Here is a 26746-nt window from a genome sequence, read left to right on the forward strand (position 1 = left end):
TTCAAATTTGTGCATTCAGGCTTTCCGAGCTGTCTATTTATAAAAAATTATAAAACATGAATTTTAGGATTATTTTGTAAGTGGACCCACTACCAAAACCTATTTTACAAAATGTTTTATAGAGCGGGGAAGTGTTAAGCCGCGTACACAGGACCATTTTTAATGTCCTAGAAAAAACAAAGTTTTTCTCGACGTGATTCTTGTCAAGCCTGCCTTGCATACACACGATCGTGAAAAAAAAAATGCTCTAGCACAGCGCTGTGACATACAACACGTACGACGGCACTATAAAGGGGAAGTTCCATTCGAATGGCGCCACCCTTGGGGCTGCTTTTACTGATTTTGTGTTAGTAAAAGTTTGGTGAGAGACGATTTGCGCTTTTCAGTCTTCGTGTTTTTCAGTGTATTACAGCGCGGCGAATGTGCTATCTCCATTACGAACGCTAGTTTTACCAGAACGAGTGCTCCCGTCTCATAACTTTCTTCTGAGCATGCGCGTTTTTTTCACGTCGTTCAAGCCTACACGTGACCGTTTTTCACGACATGAAAAACGGCAACGTGAAAAACGATGAGAAAAAGTATGTTCTAAGGGCCAGATTCACAGAACAAATACGCCGGAGTATCAGTAGATATTTTCAAATTTGCCGCGTCGTATCTTAATTTGTGATTCACAAAGAAGATACGACGGCTTTTGGCTAAGATCCGACAGGCTTACGGCTTCGTACGCCTTGCGGATCTTAGGCTGCAATACTTCGGCCGCCGCTGGGTGGAGTTTGCGTCGTTTTCCAGCGTCGGGTATGGAAATTAGCTTTTACGGCGACCCACGAAGCTACTCGTAAGTACGTTACGCACATCGCCATTCACAAACACGCCAGGGCGCCGTAATTTCGCGCAAAGCGCGTTGGGAAATTTACTAACGGAGCATGCGCAGAACGTTCGGCGCGGGAGCGCGCCTAATTTAAATGGTACACGCCCCATTTGAATTAGGCGGGCTTGCGCCGGACGTCTTTACGTTACTTCGCCGCAAGTTTATACTCAAGTGCTTTGTGGATCAAGCACTTACGAAAAAAACTTGCGGCGGTGTAACGTAAAGACGATACGTTACGCCGCCGCATTTGTACCTGAATATGGCCCTAAATTTTTAATGGGCATTTTTCACGTCATGAAAAACAGTCGTGTGTACGCGGCATTAGGCCCTTTTTCAACTTTTTTTTTCTTTCTACGTTTCAACTAAGTCTTCTAAATGCCTGTTATGGAGGCACAACTAGAACTGTAACAAGTGTCCCTCTACTCTTGTGCCAGTGACAACACATACGGTACGATTTCGAGTTTTCCTTCATATTCTGTCCTGATGACAATAGTTACCATCATTAGTTAACAAGGGTTAATCTCTCCAACACAGCAATAAATGCTTGACATAGATTCTAATCTTGCCTCACTATGCAAATAGGGAAAATGTGCCTGGAGCTCTGCTTTAAAGCTCAACTCCTGGCACAATACCCTTACCAGGGTTAAAGGAGTAAATCATTAATATTTCTCAAACACAAGCTTTTGTCATGTAGTCTTTCTCTTCCATATCTGCTTTTCTTACATTCTGCAATTAGTATAGGTTTTGCTGTACAACCAGACAGCTAACATATCAGCACTGCAGGTTTCATGGACCCCCGCATTGAAGTTTTGTCTCTGCCCCCTTCTCCTACAGACCATTCACAATATAAAGCCCAGGGCTTTATGATTTGTAAATGGCCTGGAGGGGGACAGAGACACAAATACAGCTCTGGGGTCCAGTGGCGGCCCATCCATTAGGTGAGCAAGGGCACCGGCTCCCCTAATTCATTGCGTCCGGCCCCTAATCTACATGCAGGGCAGCGGATTTGGATCCGATGGAGTGTACTCACCATAGGATCGAAATCCGCGCCGAAATCCCCTCGCGATGATGTGTCGCGCCGTCGCCGCGATGATGACGCGGCGACGAGCGCGACGCTGTCATATAAGGAATTCCACGCATGCGTCGAATCATTACGACGCATGCGGGGGATCCCTTCGGACGGATTGATCCGGTGAGTCTGTACAGACCAGCGGATCAATCCGTTGGGATGGATTCAAGCGGATAGATTTGATAGCATGTCTTCAAATTTATATCCGCTTGAAATCCATCCCAGGGGATAAAAATCCGCGGAAACAGATCCGCTGGAACGTACACACCATAGAATCTATCCGCTGAAACCGATCCGCTGAGATTTTTCAGCGGATGGATTCTATGGTGTGTACGGGGCCTAAGGGGCAGATCCACAGAGATCTGCACCGGCACAGCGTATGGTATACTTGTTTAAACTTTGAATCCACAAAGAATTTGCGCCGTAAGTTACGGCGGCGTAGTATATCTCTCGCGGCGTAAGGGCGCCTAATTCAAATCGGCAAGTTGTTGGCGTGTTTCATTTAAATGAAGCGCGTCCCCGTGCTGAATGAACTACGCATGCGCCGTCCCTAAATTTCCCGCCGTGCATTGCGCTAAATGACGTCGCAAGGACGTCATTTTTTTTAACATAGACATGAATTACGTCCATCCCGATTCATGGACGACTTACGCAGAAAAAAAAAATTCTAAATAAACGCGGGAACGACGGCCATACTTAACATGGCAGGTCTAACTATACGCGACGAAATACCAGCTTTAACTATACGCCGGAAAAAGCCAACTAGAGACGCCGGAAAAAAATGCGACGGCCGCTCGTAGGTTCGTGGATCGTTGGAAATAGCTAATTTGCATACCCGACGCGGAAAACGACGTGAACGCCACCCAGCAGATGCCGAAGAATTGCATCTTAGATCCGAAGGCGTACGAAGACGTACACCTGTCGGATCTAACCCAGATGCCGTATCTTGTTTTGAGGATTCAAACTAAAGATACGACGCGGGAAATTTGAAAGTACGCCGGCGTATCAGTAGATCTGCCCCTATGGCTTTAATTGGCTTTAAAAAATGGTGGGCTTGGGGTGCAGAGCACTGAGCCCACCCAGTTGTGTGACAATGGCAAATGAATATTCGCTATTGTCTTCCTGATTCTCCTCCTGGCCAAATCAGGAAGCGGGTCTTAAGACCCAATTGGCCGAGAGAAGAAGCGATCATATTGGATGCCGAGGGAAGGAGGACGGAAGCCGATGTGAATACGAAGATGCAGGTTGAAGCCGCCAACGAGGATCCTGCCGCCGAGGAGACGCAGAAAGGAGCCGAAGCTTCCCCTTGACCTAGACGGGGTAAGTGGGGGGCTGGTGGGGGGGATGAGTGAGCTAAAGGGGGGGGGGGGTTTAACTGAGCAACTGAAAGACTTGTAGCAGAATATATTTTGGCCTAAATATATAAAGAAATTTGATTTTTAAAACATTTTTATTGGATATGTTTTATAGCAGAAAGCAAAAAATAAATATAGTCTTTTTCATTTTTATAATAAAAAACCCAGTGGTGATTAAATACCACCAAAAGAAAGTTCTGTTTGTGTGAAAAAAATGATATAAATTTCATTTGGGTACAGCATTGCATGACTGAACTACAGCAAATCTTCCAGAACTCAAGTGGTTAAGTAGCCTGGACAAACAGCAAGAGCTGCACTAATCATAGTACATTAAGACCTTGGATTGCGAGGAACGTGGTTCACAATGCAAGCTATTATTTAAAAACAAATCCTGACTCGGATTGCAAGTGTTGTCTCACAAAATGAGCAGGATTCAAGCCTCTGCGGTTTGCAGTACCACATTTGGCCAGATGTGGGGGGGGGGGGGGCGCTGGTGACACTCAGAGCTGTTCGGATGCACTCAGAAACACTTGGAAACACTCCGTTCCCGAGTGTTTTTGAATCTCTCTGAGGGTTTCCGAGTGCATCCAAGCGGCACCGAGCTGTCTACGAGTATTTTTCCGAGTCTCTCTATCGCCCCCCCCCCCACCTCTGGCCAAATGCGGTACTGCATACAATAGAAATCAATGTGGAACAAATCTTCGTTTCCATTGACTTCTGTGGGGAAACTCGCTTTGATATGCCAGTGGATTACAAACATTCTCCTGGAACGGATGATGCTCGTAATTCAAGGTTTCATTGCCAGATGTAGAAGACAGCCTGCATGATAGGAGGAGGCTGGTAATAACCCTTATGCCCTGTACACACGATCGGTCCATCCAATGAAAACGGTCTGATGGGCCGTTGTCATCGGTTAACCGATGAAGCTGACTGATGGTCAGTCATGCCTACACACCATCAGTTAAAAAAACGATTGTGTCAGAACGCGGTGACCTAAAACACAACGCGTAAAACACAAAAAAATGAAGTTCAGTGCTTCCGAGCATGCGTCGACTTGACTCTGAGCATGCGTGGATTTTTAACCTATGGACGTGCCTACAAACGATCGTTTTTTTTTCTATCGGTTAGGTATCCATCGGTTAAAATTAAAACAAGATTGTTTTTTTTTTAACCGATGGATAAATAACCGATTGGGCCCACACACGATCGGTTTGGTCCGATGAAAACGGTCCATCAGACCGTTCCCATCAGTTTAACCGATCGTGTGTACGCGGCATTACAGTTGTGCTTTAACCACTTGTTTACTGGGACATTTTAAAAATTTGTTGCATACATTAAAATTTGCGTTTTTTTTTTTTTTTTGTAACCTCCAAAAATGAATAGCTTTTTTGAAAGCAGAGTCCCTGGAAAAAAAATAGTAGCAGTTGGAAATTTTTATGTTGCTCAATATTTGTATCACTATTTATCAAATACATATTTTCGTGAGAAAGTACACTAAAATAAATTTTACACATTATTATATCAATATAAAAGACAAGGTTGCAATGAGGAAATAAATAACAATCATAGTTGTAAAATAAAGGTTAAACAAAGATACCAGTTTATCCAGTTTAAACTGAGTGTGCGTGTGTTTGCGTGCGTGCGTGCGTTTGTTTTCACCATTTTCCTTATCCCTGTACACTGCTTTTGCTAACAAACATGTCTGAAAGTTTTTTTTTTTTTTTTTTTAATACAAACTTCCTGCTAACACCAACTTTTAAAAGAAGTTCAACATACTTACCACTCTAACGATAAAGAACCCCGGACATATTTGATTTATCTGCTTCTTGTCCAGCCGCATTGTATAGACACGTGTCTTCTTTAGAGACCTTAGGTTAAATTGTTTCTGCTCAATGCTAGAGTCACCATTCAAAAATGTGTTTGTTGCAATCATATCTCCTCCTAACCACACTGATATATGTCAGCAAAGTGTCACGTTCCCACCGTATGGGCAAGTTGGCTCCTTTAAGAGCCATAGCAGGCGCGCGCGTCCGTGTCTCAAAGGAGAGATATCAGGGGTCTGTGATATCTCACCAAAGCCCCCAACAGGGCTGATAAAAAAAAACACAATATAATAATAATTGTAGTAAATATTTAAAAGTAATAAACGTAATAAATATAAAAAATATGTAAAAATAATAATAATAAAAAAACACACTGACACTGTTCACCCCCCCCCCCCCCCCAAAAAAACAAAACATTGTAAAAAAAAAAATATGTATTGTAAAAAATTATTTAACCACTTAAGACCCAGACCTTTATGCAGGTAAAGGACTTAGCCAGTTTTTGCAATTCGGGACTGCGTCGCTTTAACTGACAATTGCGCGGTCATGCAATGTGGCTCCCAAACAAAATTGGCGTCCTTTTTTTCCCACAAATAGAAATTTCTTTTGGTTGTATTTCATCACATCTGCGGTTTTTATTTTTTGCGCTATAAACAAAAATAGAGCGACATTTTTGAAAAAAATGCAATATTTTTTACTTTTTGCTATAATAAATATCCCCAAAAAAGATATACATTTTTTCCCCGCAGTTTAGGCCGATACGTATTCTTCTACCTATTTTTGGTAAATAAAATCGCAATAAGCGTTTAACGATTGGTTTGCGCAAAATTTATAGCGTTTACAAAATAGGAGATAGTTTTATAGCATTTTTATTAATAATTTTTTTTTTTACTACTAATGGCGGCGATCAGCATTTTTTTCCGAGACTGCGACATTATAGCGGACACATCGGACAATTTTGACACAATTTTGGGACCATTGTCATTTTCACAGCAAAAAGTGCTATAAAAATGCATTGATTACTGTGAAAATGACAATTGCAGTTTAGGAGTTAACCACTAGGGGGCGCTGTAGGGGTTAAGTGTGACCTCATATGTGTTTCTAACTGTAGGGGGGCGGGGCTGGACTTGTGACGTCATTGATCGTCTTTCCCTATATCAGGGAACAGATGATCAGTGACACTGCCAAAGTGAAGAACAGGGAAGGTGTGTTTACACACACCTCCCCCCGTTCTTCAGCTCCTGTGACCGATCACGGGACACCGGCGGCGATCGGGTCCGCAGGCCCCGCGGCCGCGGAGCTTCGGACCGGCGCGCGCCCGCGACCCACGGTTGGGCCCAGCCGTGCCATTCTGCCAACGTATATCGGCGTTATGCGGTCCTTAAGTGGTTACAGAATTTAATTGTAAAAAATAAAATTATACAAAAAAAATAAGAATAAAAAACGACTGACAAGACATAAAAAAAAGTATCGGTAATCGGTATCGGCGAGTACATGAAAAAAGTATCAGTACTTGTACTCGGTCTTAAAAAAGTGGTATTGGGACAACCCTACTTATTGATGTTAGGCTGACGGGTTTGTAGTTTCCAGGTATATATCTTGACTAGGGATGAGCTCCGGCGTGTTCGCACACTCCACGTGCAGAGCCCGCCAGGAATTCTGCACGGCGCTGCGCTAACCACAGGCAGGGAGACATTGTCCCGATGCTCGGCTGCAGAGATCAGGAAATGTCTCCCTCCCTGTGGTTAGCGCAGCGCGGTGCAGACTTGCTGGCGGGCTCTGCACGTGGAGTGTGCGAACACGCCGGAGCTCATCCCTAATCTTGACCCTTTTTGGAATATCGGTACCACGTTTGCTTTTCGTCAATCGGCTGTTACCATTCCAGTCAGTAAGCTGTCCTTAAAAAATACGAATAATGGTCTGGCTATAACATGGCTTAGTTCTTAGAGAACTATTAGGTGAACGCCATCTGGTCCAGGTAACTTATTCATATTATGTTTTTCTAGTCTTATTTGAATACTGTCAGCCACAAGGGTACATTCAATATAAACTTATTAAAGTTGAAAGTTTACAGTTAAAGGGGTTGTAAAGGTACATGTTTGTTTACCTTAATACATTCTATGCAGTAAGGTGAAAAAACATTCAAGCATTAGCCCCCCCCCCCCCGACTTGACCCATTTGAAAGTCCCGCGCCGTGAAGGCGCTGGCTACTCGGTCGGCTTCTAGGCTCATTCATTGGTTGATTGAAAGCAGCGCAGCCATTGGCTCGCGCTGCTGTCAATCATATCCAATGATGCAGCGCACCGGTGGGAGGGGCCAAGTGATACAGTGAGCGGCTATATCACGGGAGCATGCCTGCAAGATTTTACCACCATGCGAGAAAGCTTGCATGAAGGTGGAAAGTTCTTGCAGGGAGGAGCTGAGACAGCCGCCGAGGGACCCCAGAAGACCAGGTTCAGGGCCACTCTGTGCAAAACAAGCTGCACAGTGGAGGTAAGTATAACATGTTTGTTATTTAAAAAAAAAAAATTCTCTTTAGTGTTCCTTTAAAACTTTATTGGGGTGTAAAATAAAAAGATAAAAAACGCTGTTATTTTTAGCTGTGCATTACCGTCGTTTTTACACCACGTTTCGGACGCTAGCCAAGGGATTCTGCTCCTCCCAGAGTCTCGTTTGAGATCAGGAAGAGAAGAGAGCGGAGCCATTGACAGGGACAGCACTGGATGGTGAGAAGACTCAGATAAGTGTTTAGTAATGGGGAGGGGGGACAGATATTGATATACATTTTTTTTTTTATCATAATGCAAAGAATGCATTATAGTCTTGTTTATTTTACCCTCATTTTCATTTGTATAAAGTGAGGAGAAGAATGTATTTAATACATCTTTTATGGGGCCAATATGTTTTAACCTAGCCTTTTTACTGTTAAAGCGGGAGTTCACCCATAAAACAATTTTTACCCTTAGATGGATGCTAGTTTTGTCTAGGGGAATCGGCTAGTTGTTTTAAAACATGAGCTGTACTTACCGTTTTCGAGATGCATCTTCTCCGTCGCTTCCGGGTATGGGTCTTCGGGAGCGGGCGCTCCTTCTTGATTGACAGTCTTCCGAGAGGCTTCCGACAGTCGCATCCATCGCGTCACTAGTAGCCGAAAGAAGCCGAACGTCGGTGCGGCTCTATACTGCGCCTGCGCACCGACGTTCGGCTTCTTTCGGAAATCGTGACGCGATGGATGCGACCGTCGGAAGCCTCTCGGAAGACTGTCAATCAAAATAGGAACGCCCAGTCCCGCAGCCCATACCCGGAAGCGGCGGAGAAGATGCATCTCGTAAACGGTAAGTACAGCTCATATTTTAAAACAACTAGCCAATTCCCCTAGACAAAACGAGCATCCATCTAAGGGTAAAAAGTGTTATGTACGGGTGAACCCCCGCTTTAATATATTTGAATAAATTCTGGGATTTATTTTTTACTCTCCTCTACTCTGATACTTTACTTTAGCTGAACTGATTGTGCTCTTGTGTTTTACTATTGCATTTCATTGTAGTTTTGGAATGCTGATGGTGATCCTTCAGTCTTATATTTTGTAGAAGAATTTTTTTCCAGTTAATGTGACTTTGTACATTTAATATTTAGCTATAAAGGTTTAAAATGTGTTCTTTCACAGTTCTTGGTCATTGGAATGCACTGGTGAATGCCATTGTTTAATAGGTCCTTAAGACACTCCCACTTTTCTTTAGTGTTTTTTGTTGCAAGAATTTGATAACAGTTAGTATCGTGCAGTATGACATACAGCTTAGTGAAGTTAGTAAACATATCGGCCCATATTCTCAGTGAAGTTACGATGGAGTATCTCAGGATACTCCATCGTAACTCCCTTTTTTGGCCAGTGTATCTATGCGACTGATTCTTAGAATCATTTTCGCATAGATACACTTAAGATCCGCCATCTGTAAGTCACTTACACTGGCGGATCTTAAATGTAATGACGCCAGCCGCCGCTAGATGGCATTTACGTGAAGGACTCATTTGCTTATGCAAATGAGCCTTCTACGCCGATTCCCGAACGAGTTTGCGTCGCGTAACCGTCGCTAACGTCATTTGTGTAAGCGGAAACTTACCCCTGCTATATGAGGGGTAAGTTTCCGCAAGTCCCACGTAGACCATGTTACGGATGGCGTCGGGTCCGCGTCTCTGTTTTTTCGTCGGGTACGTCGTTTACGTAAGTCGTTCTTGAATACGACCTTACGTCAATGACGCACACGTCAGCGTCATTGACGCTTTCCGCCGAGAACTGGAGCATGTGCACTGGACTTTTTGAAGCCCGGCGCATGCGCAGTTCATTAGAATCGGGGGCGCGCTTATTTTGAATACAAGCCGCCCCCTTGGAGATCCGCCAGGCTACGCCGGGGCATTTACACTCCGCCGTCCCAACTTACGGAGCAAGTGTTTGGGGAATACAACACTTGCTCCTGTAAGTTGGGACAGCGGAGTGTAAGTGCCTTAAGCGCAGCCCGCGGATTTTTAGAGAGAATATGGGCCTTCAAGCCTTAAAGCTGAGTGCACTCATAAAATCACAAAAAAAAGTATGGTATCCAAAATTTACCACAGGCAATGTTTTGTATGCAGAAGCTGGACTACGACAGTATGAGGAAGATGGCATTACTCTTTATCAATTTTGCCCCCCTTTTTGTTACTAATGTTGGACTGTATAACTCTCCTCCAGTTACCAGGTGGAGTTTCAAGTCCAGTAAACTCATATAGCTGGATTTAGAAAGATTTACGCCGGCGTAACAGTAGAAACCAGATACGCTTAAATTAGGCTAAGATACGAGCGGCATAAGTCTCCTACACCATCATATCTTAGGGTGCAATTTTTCCGCTGGCCGCTAGGTGGCGCTTCCGTTAAGTTCGGCGTAGAATATGTAAATGACTAGATACGTCGATTCACGAACGTACCTGAGCCCGGCGCAGTAAAGATACGCCGTTTCCGTAAGAGTTACGCCGCGTAAAAATAAAGCTGCCCCCTAGTCAATGTTAAGTATGGCCGTTGTTCCCGCGTCGAAATTTGAAAAATTTACATCGTTTGCGTAAGTCGTCCGTGAATGGGGATGGACGTCATTCACGTCGAAACCAATACGTCCTTGCGGCGTACTTTGGAGCAATGCAGACTGGGATATGTACACGGACGGCGCATGCGCCGTTCGTAAAAATGTCAATCACGTCGGGTCACCAATCATTTACATAAAACACGCCCCCCCATCCTCATTTGAATTAGGCGCGCTTACGCCGGACACATTTACGCTACGCCGCCGTAACTTAGGAGGCAAGTGCTTTGTGAATACAGCACTTGCCTATCTAACTTACGGTGCCGTAGCGTATATGCCATACGCTACGCCTGCCTAACGTTGCTCCCGGCTAGCTGAATCTAGCTAATAGACTTTAATGCAGCACGCCTGGAACCCTGGGAGCTGTAGTTCAAGGCTGCAACGATGTGTTGACATGAACTACAGGTCCCACAAGATCATGTGTGAACAGGAGGAGCCAGAGAGCGTTTTATTAAATCACCTGGCAAAGCCTGCTGTCTTGATGTTGCGGGAGTCCAAGCATCCATACCTGCTGGTGCAAGCAGGGGAAGACAAGGCAGCCCAAAAAGACCCGTGGCAAAGAGGAGATTGTCGGGGATCAACAACTCTGTCAGTCTAGTTCATTCTGTGGGGTTGCCACCAACAGACTGGAGCATTTTCCAGATCTTCTGCTCCTACCTTTCAGGTTACAGCCACACCAGAACCAGACCGAAGGGGCCCCTTCCATCTAAAGAGCCCATCGCTAAATCGAGAGCTGGTACCACTTTCTACTGTTAGCTGTAGATACGTCAATGAAAGCAGGATGATCCTAACACCCAACCTGCATTCATTTCTAGCAATCTGGTACTCTGTCACACTCAAGTCTATACTGCATCACTACCAACTCAGGACTGTGGTCATTCAGCATCATTATTCATATCTTCTGTTGTACTTTACACTGAACTGAGTTGCACCTGTTTTCATCTTACTGCTTGCATGGTTGCAGTACTATCCTAAGTGCACCATTTAAAGGGCCCCAAAGTAAGCCGACAAAAGACTAACTTTACGGACTGCCACTAATATGCCCTTAATATATATATATATATATATATATATATATATATATATATATATATATATATATATATATATATATATTAGTGTATTTCACTATTTTGTTTATATTGTTAAAATTTAACTGTGCTCACCCAATCGGTTTAGGCCTAGCACTATCATCACTAGTGCACACTAGCAGTATAGCCCTGGTGGTGTTAAACAAAATTGCACCAACAAAATCGCACCGCTGTCCACTCTTATTTTAGGATGGCATTACTACTGTTTATGCCAGTCTGGATGGCTCATGCTCGTTTATATCTAGCTCTCACAGCTAATAATACTCTCTGCTGAACTGTGATACAATAATTGTTAACTCCCTTGTATTTGCTTAGTTATCAATGCCATTGAGTAATAAGATTTCCTTCACTAACTGGTTCAGTTTTGAACTCAACCTGGTGTGTCAGAGGGGCTGAGTCCTTTGGGAAGATCGAGGCAAAGAATAGAGGACCTATCTACACAGCGGCTCCAATGGGGGTAGCGCTATAGCTTTATAATCAGTATAGATTTAACCATGACTTACAGTAATGGTCATGGCGTTACCTCACATGTGTGGTGCAGTTTATGTTTACACACAAGTGCATGCCCTATGCTTCATGTTTGCAGTTGGGGATGTCAAGGGTGCTTTTAATTTTTTTATTATTGTTGGTTGTTTCCCGATCTCCTCCTGCCCCCAAAGCTCTGTCAGTTTACTGCAGTGCCTGGAGAAACAAGAATGTCTAGACACCACTGTAGGCATTACAAGAAAGGGAAAGAGGGGAGGAGCAGACCAATATAGTTGCTTCAGGATGACGCCCCAGGACAACAGCAATCTGACAAAGCGCATAGGGCAAGTGACGTGCTGACGTCATCACTACTCATGTATTTTATGTGAGATGTTTTTACAATAAATCATCGGATTTTACACTATGTGGAGGCCCATTTTTTCTGAGTGGGATACTCTGGATAATCTGGAGAGAGGATTCATCTACCGGACTATCGACCTTTGGTTGGACTGCCTAAAGGCCCTGGCGGGGTAATCAGCCACAAGTGTTACTGGCCTTTATCCAAAAGGTCTTGTACTGCTGGTAAGCAGGCAATCTTTCTATACTATCGGTGGTGGTGTCTTGCTGTGTTTGTCACAAAGGGGATTGGAGTGGACTGTATGTCACTGTGCTTGAGATCTACGTGTCAATATAACCTGCAAGATGAATAATACTGCTGTTTAAATACCATCCTTACTTAAAGAGGACTATTGTGCGCTTGTTTGATGTTTTTTTATGCTGTGAAATGCTGTAAATTGGTCTAAGAAGCGTGACTCTGTTTTAACCACTTTAGTAAAAAAAAGATGTAAAAAAAAAAAAAAATGTCATGCGCTCTGTTATTTTTGTTTCAGATATATTTCTGCTTCCTGGAGGAATTTGAAAGCTGCAGTGGGCAAGTATTTCAAGATTTTATCAATATGTATACATAAGACTTGATCAGTTAAGGTGGCATGTGAAGATCAGCACAAATACCAGCACTCCTCCTGTGTGATTAATGAACCCGCTGCAGGTAAGTGTGCAGCAGCTGTACAGGGCTGTGTGCACAGACTCTAAAAGTTATAAGCAAGCCCCGTAGAGTTATCACAGATTTACTTGGCATACCTCCATAGTGTTCTAGACCTTCAGAATTAGTCAATCAAATCAATTTCACTCCTTAAAGTTGTTCTAAAGCTTTAGGTTGGGTTCACACAATTCCAAATTAGAATAGTACCGAATTTAAACGAATCCGAAATAACGAAAAAAAATTCGGACGAAAATCGAATTCAAATAGTTTTAGAAAACTTTTCTAATTCAAATAGTTTTCCAATTTCCAAACAGAATAAAATAGAATAGAATTTGTTTTTTTTTCTATTCTATTTTATTCTGTTTGGAAATTGGAAAACGTTTCGAATTCGAAAGCCATTTGAAAAATCGAAAACTTTTACAGTTCAAAACTTTTTCAAATTTCGAAATTGATTAGAAAACTTTTTGAATCAATTAAAAAATGAATAAACAAATTCTGAAAACAAATTGAACAAATGAAATGAATGAAACAAATTTAACTAAACAAATTCATGTAAATAACGAAACGAAAATGAAACAAAACAATTTTTTTCATTCTGCACATGTCTAGTGAAAACCCTTTTCCTTAACTGAGCCGCACCTGATCCAGCAATGTGCACAAGCGCATCGGCTCCTGTCGCTGTCTCTCTCCTCATTGGACAGATTGATAGCAGCGGGAGCGATTGGCCATAAAAGGGGTATGGGGGTCTGGGTACTTTCCTGGGGCACATGTATCATATATATATATATATATATATATATATATATATATATATATACATTTTTTTTTAATTATCATTTTTAGAGGAGCAGTGAAAAAAATAAAATTTCTAAAGAAAAAAAAACAAGTCAAATCGCATTTGAAATGACTCACGGTTGCATTTGCTGGAACCCGCGGACAGGTGCATGCTGGGTCCATGATGTCAGAAGGGGCGGTGCCTTCAGGTGACATAGCCCCGCCCCATACCAATATAAGAACTGTCAAATGGTAGAGCCTGCAGTAGGCAGCCAGCCTTCATGTCGGCAGGAGCAGTTTCCTTTTTTGATTTTAGAATTTTGATCATGTTTTAATGGTTGTGGGGATAAGGCCCTTGTCCCCATCAACATGGCCACCCCCTATGTTGAGGGCATGTGGCCTGGTATGGTTCAGGTGGGGTGGGGCCACTCGCTCCCCCCCCTTTCCTGACCTGCCAGACTGTATGCCCAGATAAGGGTCTGTTATGGATTTTGGGGGGCCCCAGGCCATTTTTTAAAACCATTTTGGGGTTCCCCTTAAAATCCATAACATACCCGAAGGGATTGGTTTCATTTATACAGCTGGGGGGAGGGAGGAGAAGATGATTCGCAGTAGATGGGTGTTAGGGGGGCTTGTGGTAGGACTGAGATGCCATTCCAGTCTAGGATGTGGGGGTGGGACAGGAGGCGGTACACTGCTAACTCCTAATCTCTGTAAACTGTTGACCCCTAAACTCCACGCATTGTACAATGCACACGCCAATACCACACATCCCTGTACACTGCACACCCCTGTACACTGCTCACCACACTCTGTACATTGCTCAACCTTGTACACCACGCACCCCAACACCGCACACCCCTGTACACCGCACACCCCTGTACATTGCGCACCCCAACACCGCACACCCCTGTACACTCCTGTACACCGCACACCCCTGAACACCGTACTCTGTACATTGCACACCCTTGTACACCATGCACCCCAACACCGCACATCCTTGTACACCGTGCACCCCAACATTGCATACCCATGTACACCGCACACCCCAACACTATGCACCCCTGTACACCACACACTCCTTTACACTATGCACCCCTGAACACCCCATTCTGTACACTGTGCACCCCAAAACCACGCACCCCTGTACACCACGCATCCCTGTACACAGCGCACCCCAACACTGCGCACCCCTGAACACCACACGCTGTACATTGCGCACCTCAACACCACAAACCCCTGTACACCACGCACACCTGAACACCGCGTACCCCTGTACACCATGCACCCCAATACCACGCACCCCTGTACACCATGCACCCCTGAGCACCCTGCACGCTATACACTGCGCACCCCTGAACTCCCCGTGGTCGAGTTTCTGCCCTATATATAGGGCAGGAACTCAACCTATAAGGCCTTGTACACACGAGGAGACATGTCCGATGAAAACGGTCCGTGGACCATTTTCATCAGACATGTCTGCTGGGAGCTTTTGGTCTGATGTGTGTACACACCATCAGACCAAAATCCCAGCGGACAGAGAACGTGGTGACGTAGAAGACACCGACGTTCTCTAACACAGAAGTTCAATGCTTCCACGCATGCGTCGAATCAATTTGACGCATGCGCGGGATTTCGGGCCGCTGGTTATACATCATAACCAGCGGACATGTCCGATAAGTCGTACTAACCATCGGACATGTCCGACGGACAGGTTTCCAGCGGACAAGTTTCTAAGCATGCTAAGAAACTTTTGTCCGCTGGAAACCTGTCCGCTAGGCCAGGAAACCTGTCCGCTAGGCCGTACACACGGTCGGACATGTCCGCGGAAACTGTTCCACGGACCAGTTTCAGCGGACAGGTTCGGTCGTGTGTACGGGGCCTCACTCAAACATATACACACACATACACGTGTTCTTGAGCTTTGGGGTGCACACACTAATGCAGTTGGCTAAGATTATCAGTTTGCCACTGCTTCCTCAATGTTCAATCTTCTCCGCTGTCAGAATACACTGATCAGTGGCTGCATGTGGCTGATCGAAAAAATGTTTTCCACCAGTCCCATTCAATCCTTGGATCAACTTCTGCCAAGTGGGAACATCTTTACATGAATTCAAATTTGGCTGGTCTGTTCTAAAATGTTCGAATGTTGATTCATTCAGCTAGCTTAATAGTCGATAATAATTTATTGCGGATAAAATCAGGACAGAAATTGGTAGATGACACGTTTCAGGGGCCAAAGTATCCCCCCTTTATCGTGGCTCAAATAGGGATTAAAAAGCTTCTTATGGGACTCTACAAAAGATCCTGGAGACTGTTCTAAATGAGAGACAGTGCGATAATTGTCAGATTAGACGTGCAATTATAAAACTTGTTCAGCTGCATTTAAAAGGTTTTGGCTACACGAATAAATTAAATATTACTTTTGTTTATACCGTTTCTTGTAAAGTACTAAATGCAAGACAATTGAGGAGGAATGAGGAACAAAAATGAATTTGCTCAAAATCATGGATTGAGCGCATTTACATATTTTTACCAAAGGACAAATATTCCAAATTGCTATCTGGTCAGTATTTTCCAGTTCAGTGTCTGTTTCCTCATTCTGAGAAGACAGACTACTGCCCTACCCAGTAAATGGATTGGTTTTGCTTAGATTAAATCGCGGAATGCCCTTGTAAAATTTCCCCGCAGAGCTGCATTTTTTTAAATAGTAGACAGACCAGAGTTTTGTTATCTGAAAACCTGTTCTTAGTCGGACTAAGTTAGTTCACATGTTTACAATGTTATGGAGACTGAGAAAAAAAAATGTAATAACATTTTAAGTACCCTTCACTTAAATGACTTATTCGTTCATAAATAACAGTCTTGAGGGGTATGCACAGTGTGTTGCCACTAAGACGAAAGTGGAATTGGCAAAGGGCATATCAGTGTGGCTCCATGGACATGTTTTGAGAAACAGGGAACCTACTGTTATCTAATGATGCTGAAGTATGATATTATTTTGCACATTGTGTTCTACATTATACTATACAGTTCTTAGCTGTGCGTTACATATTCCACACTGCTACACTAAGTAGACTAAGCCATTCATCATATACTCTAGACCAGTGGTTCTCAACCCTGTCCTCAAGTACCCACAACAGGTCATGGTTTCTTTTAGACAAAATAGTTGTCCAAAATACCAAGCCATTGACTCTGATTTAAAGCACCTGTGCAAGAAAAGGAAAGCCTGAAAACATAGCCTGTTGGGGGTATTTGAGGACAGGGTTGAGAACCACTGCTCTTGACCAAGGGTCTCCAAACTTTCTAAGCAAAGAGACAGTTTACTGTCCTTCAGACTTTCGGGGGGCTGGACTGTGAGCATTGGGAGTAGAACTTGTCCAGGCATCAGGGGAGTAAACAGTGCATCTTTGGCATTAGGGGGAGGAATAGTGCCCAATCATCGGTGTCAGTGGAAAGAATAGTGCCCCATTTTTGGTGCCAGTGGGAGGAATAGAGTCTTGCATCAGTGGGAGCAAAAGTGCCCCAAGGGCCTGGATCCAGCCCTCGGGCCACAGTTTGGAGACCACTGCTCTAGACTATACTGTTCTGCATGCTTGTTGAAAGTCATCATGTAAGAAATGTATTGTTTCTTTAGAAAAGGATTTGGCTCCCTCTAGTGGCCATTGAAACTTTATTAGGATATTTCCTTCTGGTTAAGAAAAACAGTTATGCATTGTGGGATATATAGGACAATGAGGAAGCACTCATGTTGTTAAATCAGACTGGGAACTACAAACCCACAATGCCAAGCTACACACCCACAATGCCAAGTCACAGCACAGCCTGCTGGGTAGGCAGATAAAAGCACAGGCTAGGCCTGCTTTCTCTCTCTCGGGACGCCATTCAACAACCAGCAAGAGGCCTGTGTGTGTGCCCAGGGCTGGGAGAGCCTGCGGCCTACAACAGAGAGAGCGCATCGCCTGCCTCAGAGGGATCCTTGTGAGCAGGCCTGCTGATTGGGCAGGAGAACCAGCCAGCGCTTCAGAGCTTTTGATGCCACCTGCCTTCCAGCATACCGAAAGAAGCAGCACAGCGCGGAGGTGCCATCTATACATACGGAGTCCACAGCCAGCTGGGATGCAGAGTGGTGATAGCATTTGCCTATGTAGTGACTGTACTATTGTTAAGGGATTGCCTGCTATACAGACTGCCGCTGAGACGTGTAGTCCCACGGCTGTGGATCTATTGCACCTGAGTATTCTATAGCTGGATCCTGGGGTTTTCTGTTTCCTTTTCCCCCATGCTGCAAGGTCAACACTGTTGTTCACTCACAGAAGGAATTACAAGTGGGGATAGTTTGCAGCTAAGTAATCAATATCACCATATTCTACAGTTACTGTTTCCTTTGCTATTTTGGATTACAAATACGTGCACCACCTCACATTGCAGTATAATTAAGCTAGCTGAAGACAAGAAAACTGGAACTGGAGGAACTTTCAATACTTTATTGTTTCACAAGGCTTTACTGCTATACAATTGTGTATCACTCCGAACTGCACTCTAGGGGGAGCCATTTAGCAACATACAGTTGGAACTTGTACTTATTATTGTGTTAACTGTTGTGTATTTTGCGTACAGTGGTCTGTGTGCTGAGGCCTCAGTGGGGAGGTGCTTCAATACAGGTATTAAAGTATTGAGGATCTATTACACTTTGCACCTGTTCACATATACCCTTATCAGGTTGCTATTGGATACAGAGGTGTGACATTATTACTTTGAACATATATCTCTGCCAATCAATACTTGTGTTATTTATCTGTTATTCACACCATTTCTTTATGTTATTCTTCACTATTTTTCATCATAGTAAACTTTTACAAGTTGTTCATTGATATCTTGTGTGAGTCTCTATTTACTGCCACAACTGATGAAGTGACGGAACCCAGGGTCTCGGTAAATATACTATATGCTCTTTCATTATTGTGTCACATTCTGTTAGTGGGTTCTACACTAACATTGTTAAGCAGGTGTGCGAGAGGGGTTGAGACAGTTCTTGGTGTTGAGCGTTAGAGTGCAGAACCAAACAAATATTAAGCGGCTCCTACGGGGGTAGCGCTACACATACTACCAAGCTTCAGCTTAACTCTTTGGAAAAAAGGGGAGACCAGACGAACAGAGTAGTTTTCACACAAAAAATGATTGTCTTCAGAACTTTCTTACCATATTTTCTCACAGTTCAAGTTCTTGTTTTTAACGTTTTTGCAAATAACTTAAAGAGGAGTTCCAGCCACCTGTGAAATAAATAAAAGTCAACAGCTAGAAAAACTTTTTCTAGCTGCTGACTTTTAAAAATCCATAAGGGGTGCATGGGCGCCACCCCCCATACATGCTTCTGGCCCCTAATCTGCATGCAGGGTGTGGGAGGCTTGGATTCCAAAATGTGGGAATGTTTTTTTAAGCACATCAATGCAGTACTTACCGTTTTAGAGATAGATGTTCTCCGCCGCTTCCGGGTATGGTCTTCGGGACTGGGCGTTCCTATTTGATTGACAGCCTTCCGACGGTCGCATACAGCGTGTCACGAGTTGCTGAACGTTCGGCTACTTTCGGAAACTGGTGACACGCTGTATGCGACGGTCGGAAGGCTGACAATCAAATAGGAATGCCCATTCCCGCAGCCCATACCCGGAAGCCACGGAGAACATCTATCTCTAAAAGGGTAAGTACTGCATTGATTTTAAACAAAACACCCGATTCTGCTTCACGTAATTAGGCCCAATCTAATGTTAAAAATAGATTTTTTGGGTGAACCTCCACTTTAATTACAGTATTTGGAAATCCGACGGACTGTTTACGTTACATTTTTAAAGCAGCAGCAAACCTGCTGACCTTACATGCTAGCTAATGTGACAGAACACCTCTGATTTTAACATTTAACATGTAAACAGTCAGTCGGATTTACAAATACTGGGCCATATTCTCAAAGAATTTACGCCGGCGTATCAGCAGATACGCCGACGTAAGTCCGATTCTAAGGCCGTCCTATGTTTAAGTGTATTCTCAAACTGAGATACACTTAAACATGCCTAAGATACGACGGCCTGCGCCGTTGTATCTTAGGCTGCAATATCTACGCTGACGGCTAGGTGGCGTTTCCTTTGCGGTCAGCGTAGAATATGCAAATGACTAGTCACGCCGATTCTCTAACGTACGCTTGCCCATCGTAGTGATTTTACGTCGTTTCCGTAAGCGATACGCGGCGTAAAGATAAAGATGCCCCCTAGGTGGCGTACTCAATGTTAAGTATGGCCGTCGTTCCCGCGTCGAAATTTGAAAATTTAACGTCGTTTGCGTAAGTCGTCCGTGAATGCCGATGGACGCCATTTACGTTACCGTCAAAACAAATTAAACCTGTGAGACGTCATTTAGCGCAATGCACGTCGGGTAATTTACCCGACGGAGCATGCGCATTACGATCGGCGCGGGAGCGCACCTAATTTAAATGATCCACGCCCCCTACCAGGATCATTTGAATTAGGAGTGCTTGCGCGGGGGGACTTTACGCTACGCCGCCGCAAGTTTACAGGTAAGTGGTTTGGGAATCAGGCACTTGCCAGTTAAACTTGCGGCGGAGTAACGTAAAGGACATACGTTACGCCGCCGGAGATCTCTAAGAATATGGCCCCCCGTATTTAAACATATATAAGCTCCATTTTCTGTTAAAATTAACTGTGAAATCTAAAACTCCGGTGGGTTTAACAAGATGTCCGCTTGCCCCCTTCACACTCTATCATTACTGTGCAATGGTGTGGGGTGTAGCAAGATGGCGGCGATGGAATGTCACTTCCGGAGCAATCTGTAATAGGGAGCGGAATGTGACACTACACCGGCTCTGGACCAAGCCGAGTGTCACAGACATATTTTTTACTGGCAACCTTTTACTTTTACTGGCATTTACTGGTAGGAGAAAATTGCCTGTTTTATACTGGCTTCCACTAAAAATACTGACGGTTGGCAACACTGGTATGGTAGTGGGTGATGTTGCAGGAAGTAATGCGATCTCTATAAGTGATGTGCCTAAGCATATGACTACAACATTGGCCTTCTTATCTCTCACCTTGACTATTGCAACTCCCTTTTTCCAAGGCCTACTGTACCTCTCTATATCCCCTCTTCAGTCTATAAAGAATGCTGCTGCAAGACTCATCTACCTTACCAACCACTCAGTGTCTGCCACCCCTCTCCGCCAATCCCTCCACTGGCTTTTGGTTGCCCAGCAAATGAAATTCAAAATACTAACAACAATATACACAACCATTGACAACTCTGCCACACGCTACATCACCAATCTTGTCTCCAAATATCACCAAACCCCACCTCTTGTCTCCTCCTTTTATGCTTGTCTCCAGGACTTCTCCAGAAGCTCTCCCATCCTCTGGAACTCTCTACCTCAATCTGTCCAGCTATCTTCTACTCTGGCCACCTTTAGACAGTCTCTGAAAACTCATATCAGTCATATCAGCTAAAAGACAGAATTCAGAGAGTAGTCTTTAATGATTCTTACTCTGAATGGTCTAAGATTATCAGTGGTGTACCCCAAATTTCAGTGCCACGACCCTTACTTTTTAATATCTTTATAAATGATATTGGGTATGGGATTAAAAGTACAATTTCTTTACAGATGACACTAATCTATGTAGTGGAATAACATCCTTACAGGATGTCTCCAATTTACAAGCTGACCTCAATGCACTGCCTAATTGGGCAACTAAGTGGCAAAACAAGGTTTAATGTTTATAAATGTAAAGTTATGCACTTGGGGGCTAAGAATATGCATGCATCATACATACTAGGGGGAGTACAACTGGGGGAATCAATGATGGAGAAGGATCTGGGGGTTTTGGTAGATCAATAATAGCATGCAATGCCAAGCTGCAGTTTCCAAAGCGAGCAAAGTCATTTGATGTTTTAAGAGAGGTATGGACTCCAGAAAGAGAGATATTATTTTGCCCCTGTTCAATTCATTAGTAAGACCTCATCTGGAATATGCAGTTCAGTTTTGGGCACCAGTTCTCAAAAAGGACATCAGGGAACTGGAGAAAGTACAAAGAAGAGCAACCCAACTGATCCAAGATGGATCTGAAGAAACAGCGGAGCTGTGAAACGCGTCATCATTCACATTAAGCGCGAAGCCATTCACATTAATACAGCGAACAGTGCTATAAAAATGCACTTATTACTGTATAAATGTCACTGGCAGGGAAGGGGTTAACACTAGGGGGCGAGGAAGGGGTTAAATGTGTATCCTGGGAGTGATTCTTACTGTGGGGGAAGGGGACTGACTGAGGGAGGTGACCGATGCTGTGTCCCTATGTATAAGGGACACATCATCAGTCTCCTCTCCCTGACAGGACGTGGAGCTCTGTGTTTACACACAGAGCTCCACGTCCCTGCTCTGTCACTGCTGATCGCGAGTACCTGGCGGACATCGCGGGCACCAGGCACACGCATTGGCATCTTGGTGACGCGCCGGGCGTGCGCCGCCAGTGCCGCTCGCGCGCCCCCCAATGGCTGGAGGCCGTATATAGACGGCCTCCTGGCAATTAAGAGCCACATTGTGACCGTACGTAAAAACTCACCAGGCGGGCGGGAAGTGGTTAAATTGTAAACTGTTGGCGCTATATAAATCCTGTATAATATTAATAATAAGAGAGTACAGTAAAACACACAGATCCATAGCTCCTAGTAGTTTTAAATGATAGTATATTCATTATACTTTTTATCACTAGTTCACCTTTTCATGGCATATTGAGCTATAGAGGCCTATGAGCTGGTACAGTATGTGAACCACCACCATTTAGTTACAAAGGATTTTGTTTGTAGAGAGTTTTGTAACTTTGACCTTCGAGGTATAAATAGGACCTTCAAATACGGCCATTTCTACAAAAGAATGCTATATTTAGCTCTTAGTTAATGAATATATTAAACAGAGATATGTTTGTCTTGTTAATTGTCTTTAAAATATGCATAATATCTTTTTTATTGCTCATGCATGCAATAAAGTGATGAAAAAGATAACACAGTTGCAAAAAAATAAAATAAATAGCTCTACAGAAACCATATTCAACAGCTTTTTTTAAGGTTCGCCAACTAAGGGTCTTTCTTTATTCATTCACCTGTATTACTTTCTCACAGTTACCAAATCATCCCAGTAATGATTGACATATTTTGGGTGTGTCCTTCTAACCAATCTCATTAATCTTGTGGCTGATTAGATAAAGTCAATGCCTCGCCTTTCTATTAGCTACAGAACCTCTGCAATCAATAGTTGTCAGTCATTAAAGTATGTGCAAAACTTAACTGTTGAAGCCCTGTGTATCATAAAACAATCGCCTTCTGTTAAATATAAAATGCTTTAACTTTTTTCCTTGTTAGAGAGTTCTATTGAGTTTTCAATACAAAACATAACAGAGGTGTCGATTGAGCGTTCAAAGACAGGGGGGATCTATAAAACATAGGCTAGTTGATAGGCAGAACAAACAATGAGTTACAAAATATAACCATTTGTGTTAACGTGGGATTATTGAGGTAATAGTACATCCGGTGTAGTGGACTCAGGTATATTACAAAGATAGGTTGGTTGTCTTGAAGAGGCCACTGGTAAAACTATGAGAAAAGCAATGGGCTAGATTCAGGTAGCCGGGCGCATTGTTACGGCGGCGTAGCGTATCGTATTTACGCTACGCCGCCGTAAATCAGAGAGGCAACTGCTGTATTCACAAAGCACTCGTCTCCTAAGTTACGGCGGCGTAGCGTAAATGGGGCCGGCGTAAGCACGCCTAATTCAAATGAGTATGAGGGGGGCGTGTTTTATGTAAATGGATGGTGACCCGACGTGATTGACGTTTTTTACGAGCGGCGCATGCGCCGTCCGTGTACATATTCCAGTGTGCATTGCTCCAAAGTACGCCGCAAGGACGTATTGGTTTCGACGTGAACGTAAATTACGTCCAGCCCTATTCGCGAACGACTTACGCAAACGACGTAAAAAATTCAAAATTCGACGCGGGAATGACGTCCATACTTAACATTGCGTACGCCTCATAGAAGCAGGAGCAACGTTACGCCGGAAAAGCCTTTACGCAAACGGCGTAAAAAAATTCCACCGGGCGCACGTACATTTGTGAATCGGCGTATCTAGGTCATTTGCATATTCTACATCGAAAACGACGGAAGCGCCACCTAGCGGCCAGCCTAAATATGCACCCTAAGATACGACGGTGTAAGAGACTTACGCCAGTCAGCTCTTAGGCTAATGTCGGCGTATCTTGCTTTCTGAATACAGAAAGAGGATACGCCGGCGCAGCTTTGAATTTACGAGGCGTATCTATAGATACGCCGGAGTAAATCAATGCTGAATCTAGCCCAGTGTCTCTATGGTTGACAAAATATTAGAGGGTGTTTAGGTGGTGTGTCTATTAGACTGGATTGGGTTAACAATGTGCACATATAGAGGTATGTTTGTTACTGCAATATACTGGCGGGTGAAGTTAAAGTGTCATACAGCTGATTTAGGGAGTGTGCACTGGCGAGGTTAAGCTGTTCCGGAGTGCAGCAAGGGGTAGCTGTAGGGAGACTAAGGAGAAAGGCTATGATCTATGAGACAAAGACCTTCAAAACCCTATGAGGGTAAGGAAAGAAAGTCTAGAGAAAGAGGAAATTGAGAGGAAAGGGAGTCCACAAGGTTGACCTGAGAGCCAGGGAGAGATGTAGTCGGAACAGGGTTTTATTAGCTATCACGGCAGGAGGACAGTTTCATCAAAGGTCAATGGTACACAATGTGTTTTCCAAGGGTGCCATATTTTGTCAAATCTGGGGATCTGATCAGTTTTTATAGCTGCCATCTTGGAATGTACCATGGTACAGTTCATCCTTTGCCTCAGCTACTACCAAGGAAGGGGATTTCCATACGTTTGCTATAGTTTGTTTTGCAGCTGTAAGGATTTGGACAAGACGTTTCAATTGGGTATGTAATAAACACTCAGGTCTCAAGTTAAGGAGGGCAGTGGTTGGGCCAGGCTGCATCGGCATTTCAAAATTTTTGGAGGGGAGAGCGAAAATATTGTTCCAGAAGGTTCTCACGTAATTTTTTTCAATGATTTTTAGCTATATTGCCGGAATCTGACAATACATTATAGCCACGAAAGTTTTAGATGAGATTTTTTCCTTTAGAAATGTAATTTTCCTGCTTTCATTCATTATGCTATGTACAGCCTCTATGTTAGCATGGTGTGGACTTAGCCCCGTGAGCCATGATTGGACAAAGGCACCCTGCCTTTGGCCAATTATGTCTCTCTCTGAAGAGCACTCTGTGATTGGCTAAAGCATGCATGTCAGCTTTGTCCAATCATAGGACACCAATGCACTGCAATCTCACAGTGCATTATGCGGCGTTCCACAGCAGCTTCAAATGCCACGGTACGCCCGATAATGTTCTAAATTCGGTGAACGGCGAACACCCGATCGGGCTCTTCCCTAATGCTAACTGATAACAGCCCAGAGACAGAGAGTAGAGGAAAGAATCAATACCTTCCAACTGGCCCTTTATTTGGGAGGACAGTCTCTCCTTTAGAACCACATCCCCCTGCCCCTCTTTTCTCCTAAATTGTCCCTTTTTTTAGTTTGATGTTTAACAACAAAGGGCCAGATTCTCAAAGGAGATACGCTGGCTTATCGCCTGATACGCCGTCGTATCTCTGAATCCACCCGTCGTATCTATGCGCCTGATTCATAGAATCAGTTACGCATAGATAACCATTAGATCCGACAGGCGTAAGGCTATTACGCTGTCGGATCTTAAATGCATTTTTTTTTCGCCACTAGGTGTCGCCGACGTCATTTTCCCGACTGACGCAGTGAAGTTACGACGTTTACGTACAATTTGCAACGCGTACAATTGCCCCTGGGTATATGAGGCGCAGTCAATGTTAAGTATGGCCGTCGTTCCCGCGTCTAAATTTGAAAATTTATGTTGTTTGCGTAAGTTGTCCGTGAATGGCGCTGGACGCCATTTACGTTAACGTCGAAACCAATGACGTCCTTGCAACATCATTTACCGGTGAAAAACAGCGGACGAGGAAGAAACTTCCCACCTTGTGTTACGAATCGGTGCTCATAATGGCCAGGCGGTTGGGGTCATTAGAGACGTTCAAAATTAACAGTGATATCTCATATTAGGGACCCATCGGTAGTATGGTTTCCTCTGTTGAATCCCAGTTAATGGTGGGTTAACTAGGAATTTGGTATATGGCGGTATCTGCGGAGAGTTGGGATAATCCCTGAGCAGGTATGGTGTGGCTAGGGACCTTTAAGTGGTTGTGCAGATATAAACTGGATGTTGGTGATGGTTGTTGCTGGTTGTCAGGTGAAAATCAAAGAAAGGTCTTAACCCCCGAACACACAATCGGAATTTCCGATGGAAAAAGTCTGACTGACTTTTTCCATCGGAAATTCCGACCGTGTTTATGCCCCATCAGAGTAATTCCATCTGAAATGTCAATGAATTCCATCGGAGTTTAGATAGAGAACATGTTCTCTTTTACTCCGATGGAATTCCGTCGGAATTCCGATGTGATTTTGGTCGGACAAAGGTCCGATCGTGTGTACGGGGCTTTACTCAACAGGCCAGTGCTCAACCCAATCTGTATTTCAGAAATCCACTCTTCATTCCCACTTCATGTCTTACCAAGTTTCTGGTTCTTTGGATGTAGCCGGTCTTATTCATTTATTTGCATTGCCGGTAAAGCTCAGTACATGGAAACCTGTAAATCCTGTCTTAGGTTGCTTAGGCGTGTTCTTTCCAGATACAGCAACATTTACTGCATCTGGTAAGGTTGTGTCCTCAGAGAAATACCTATATTATATAAAATATCACATTGGGAACATCATATACATCTATATTCCTGATTATCTTTTAGCCTGGCTTTGTCGTCCCAGATTTCTTGTCCTCTCCTGTGTCTGGCCTCAGCAATCCATAAAACAGTTTAAAGTATACCCAAGGGCTTCTTTATACCAGGCACATCACTATCAGGTTATGATATTCACTACCATTTAACAAAAAGTATGAATTAAATGCATAGGTGTGCTCACACACATACACTTATAAATAA

The sequence above is a fragment of the Rana temporaria genome, chromosome 10 (assembly GCF_905171775.1).
Source record: "Rana temporaria chromosome 10, aRanTem1.1, whole genome shotgun sequence".
Classification (NCBI taxonomy): domain Eukaryota; kingdom Metazoa; phylum Chordata; class Amphibia; order Anura; family Ranidae; genus Rana; species Rana temporaria.